Genomic DNA, 3,842 nt, shown 5'->3' on the forward strand with positions numbered 1-3,842 from the left:
CTATCTGTCCTTTGATGGGCACCTAGGTTGCTTCCAAGTCTTCACTATTATGAATAGTGCTGCAATGAACATAGGGGTTCGTAAGTTTCTTTGTGTTATTGATTTCAAGTTTTTTGGATAAATACCCAGCAGTGGAATAGCAGGATTGTATGGTAGTTCTTTTCTTAATTTTTTGAGAAGTCTCCATATTGTTTTCCATAGTGGCTACACAAGTTGCCACTCCCACCAGCAGTGTATGTATTTCTCCACATCCTCTCCAACAGTTGTTATTTCCTATGTTGTTAATCTAGCCATTCTGACGGGCATGAGGTGATATCTCATTGTGCTTTTGATTTGCATTTCCCTGACAATTAGTGATGTTGAACATCTTTTCCTGTGTCTCTTTTCCATCTGTATGTCTTCTTTGGACAAATGTCTGTTCAGATACTTTGCACAATTTTTAATTGGGTTGTTAGTTTTTTTATTGTTGAGATGTATGAATTCTTTATATATTTTGGATTCTTTATATATTTTGGATATTATTATGCAAATATTAATATCATCTGCAATTATAATTATCAGGTACATGGTTTGCAAATATCTTCTCCCATTTGTTGGGCTGTCTTTTCCTTTTGTTAATGGTTTCCTTTCCTGTGCAGAAGATTTTTAGTTTGAAATAGTCCCATTTGTCTATTTTTTCCACTGTTTTCCTTGCCCAGTCAGAGAGGGTACATGAAAATATACTGCTAAGATTGATGCCAAAGAGCGTACACTGCCTATGTTTTCTTCTGGGAGTTTTATGGTTTCAGGTCTTACATTCAAGTTTTTAATTCATTTGAAGTTAATTTAGCGTATGGTGTAAGATAATGGTGACGTTGCATTCTTTTGCGTGTGGCAGTTCAGTTTTCCCAATACCATTCATTGAAGAGACTTTCCTTTCTCCATTGTATGTTCTTGGCTACCTTGTCGAAAATTAGCTGTCCATAGATGTGTGGGTTTATTTCTGGGCTCTGGCTTCTGTTCCATTGATCTGTGTCTCTGTTTCTGTGCCATACCATCCTGTTTTGATTACTTTAGTTTTGTAGTATATTTTTAAATCAGGGATTATGGTACCTCCAGCTTTATTCTTTTTCCTCAAGATTCCTTTGGTTATTCAGAGTCTATCGCAGTTCCTTATAAATTTGAGGATTCTCTGTTCTATTTCCATGAAAAATGTCATTGGAACTTTGATAGAGATTTCATGGAATCTGCAGATTGCTTTAGGAAGTGTGGACATTTTAACTATGTTAATTCTTCCAATCCAAGAGCACAGAATATCTGTCCATTTCTTTATGTCTTCCATTTCTTTCAACGATGTTTTATAGTTTTCACTATACAGGTCTTTCACCTCTTTGTTTAAATGCATTCCTAGATATTTTAATCTTTTTGTTGCAATTGTGAATGGGATTGTATTCTTAATTTCTCTTTCTGTTACTTAGTTGTTGGTGTATAGAAATGCAACTGATTTTTGTATGTTGGTTTGTATCCCGCAACTTTACCTTATTCATTTTCTATTTCTAAAAGTTTTTTGCTGGATTCTTTAGGGTTTTCTATACATAAAATCACGTCATCTGCAAATAGTGACAGTTTCACTTCTTCCTTTACAGTTATTTCTTTTCCTTGCCTGACTTCTCTGGCCTGGACTTCCAATCCTATGTTAAATAAGGGTGGCAAAAGTGGGCATCATTGTCTGGTTCCTATTCTTAGAGGGATAGCTTTCAGTTTTTCCCCCTTGAGAATCACATTAACTGTGGGTTTGTCATATATGGTCTTTATTATTTTGAGGAACTTTCCTTCCATACCCATTTTATTTAATGTTTTTATCGTAAATGGATGCTGTATCTTGTCAAATGCTTTCTCTGCATCTATTGGGGTGATCATGCAATTTTTATTCTTCATTTTGTTAATGTGGTGTATCGTGTTGATTGATTTGTGGATGTTGAACCATCTCTGTGTCACTGGAATACATCCCACTTGATCATGGCATATGATCTGTCTAATGTATTGTTGTATACAATTTGCTTTCATTTTGTTCAGGATTTTTGCATTGATGTTCATCAGTGATATTGGCCTGTATTGGCCTGTAATTTACTTTTTTGTGTGTTTTCCTTGTCTGGTTTTGATATCAGGGTAATATTGGTTTTGTAGAATTAATTAGGATGCTTCTCCTCCTCTTTAATAGTTTAGAAGAGTTTGAGAAGGCTGGGTATTAATTCTTCTTTGAATGTTTGATAGAATTCACCATGGAAGCCATCTGGTTCTGGGCTTTTATTTTTTGGGAGGTTTTTGATTACTGTTTTGATCACCTTACTGGTGATTGGTCTATACAAATTCTCTATTTCTTCTTGATTCAGTTTTGGAAGGTTGTATGATTCTAAGAATTTATCCATTTTTCTAAATTATCCAATTTGTTGGTAGCTTTTTTGGATTCTCTTATACTCTTTAGTATTTCTGAGGTGTCCGTTGTAATTTCTTTTTTTTCTGCTTTTTCTCCCCAAATCCCCCCAGTACATAGTTGTATACTCTAGTTGTGGGTCCTTCTAGTTGTGGCATGTGGGATGCTGCCTCAGTGCGGCCTGATGAGTGGTGCCATGTTCACGCCCAAGATCCAAAATGGCGAAACCCTGGGCCACTGAAACGGAGCACACGAACTATCACTCGGCCATGGAGCCAGCCCCTCCTCTTTCATTTTTGATTTTATTTATTTGAGGCCTCTCTCTTTTTTTCTTGGTGCATCTAGCTTGGTTTGTCAACTTTGTTTATCATTTCAAAAACCAACTTTTAGTTTCATTAATTTTTTTTTTTTTTTGAGAAGGATTGGCCCTGAGCTAACATCTATTAACAATCTTCCTCTTTTTTCTTGGGGAAGATTGTCCCTGAGCTAACATCTGTGCCAATCTTCCTCTGTTTGGTTTGTAGGACGTTTCCATAGCATAGCTTGATGAGTGGTGTATTGGTCTGCACCTGGGATCTGAACCCACAAACAGTGGGCCACTGAAGCAGAGCCTAATCACTATGTGAACTGAATCACTACGCCACCAGGTCAGCCCCTCTATTGTTTTTGTAGTCTCTATTTCATTTTTTTCTGCTCTGATTTTTATTATTTCCTTCCTTATACTGATTCTAGGCTTTGTTCTTCTTTTTCCAGTTCCTTTAGGTGCATCGTTAGATTGTTTATCTGGGATTTTTCTTGTTTGTTGAAGTAGGCCTGTGTTGCTATAAACTTCCCTCTTGGAAACTCTTTTGCTGGATCCCATATATTTTGGCATGTGGCGTTTTCATTTTCATTTGTCTCCAGGTATTTATTGATTTCTCCTTTGATGTCTTTGTTGACCCAATCGTTGTTCAGTAGCATTTTGTTTAACCTCCACATATTTGTGGATTTCCAATTTTCTTCCTGTAGCTGATTTCTAGGTTCATACTGTTGTCGTCAGAAAAGGTACTTGGTATTATTTCAGACTTCTTAAATTTTTTGAGACTTGTTTTGTGGCCTAATAGGTGATCTATCCTGGAGACTGTTCCATGTGTCTTCAAGAAGAATGTGTATTCTGTTGTTTTCGGATGGAATGTTCTGTACATATCGACAAAGTCCATCTGGTCTAATGTGTCATTCATGGCCAGTATTTCCTTATTGATCTCTTTGGATGATCTATCTACTGGAGCAAGTGGAGTGTTAAAGTTCCCTACTATTATTGTGTTGCTGTTTATTTCTCCTTTTATGTCTGTTAATGATTGCTTTATATATTTAGGAGCTCCTATGTTGGGTGTATAGATATCACAAGTGTTATACCCTCTTGTTGGATTATTCCCTTTATCATTACATA

Source organism: Equus asinus, chromosome 17, assembly GCF_041296235.1.
Source record: "Equus asinus isolate D_3611 breed Donkey chromosome 17, EquAss-T2T_v2, whole genome shotgun sequence".
NCBI classification, from domain to species: domain Eukaryota; kingdom Metazoa; phylum Chordata; class Mammalia; order Perissodactyla; family Equidae; genus Equus; species Equus asinus.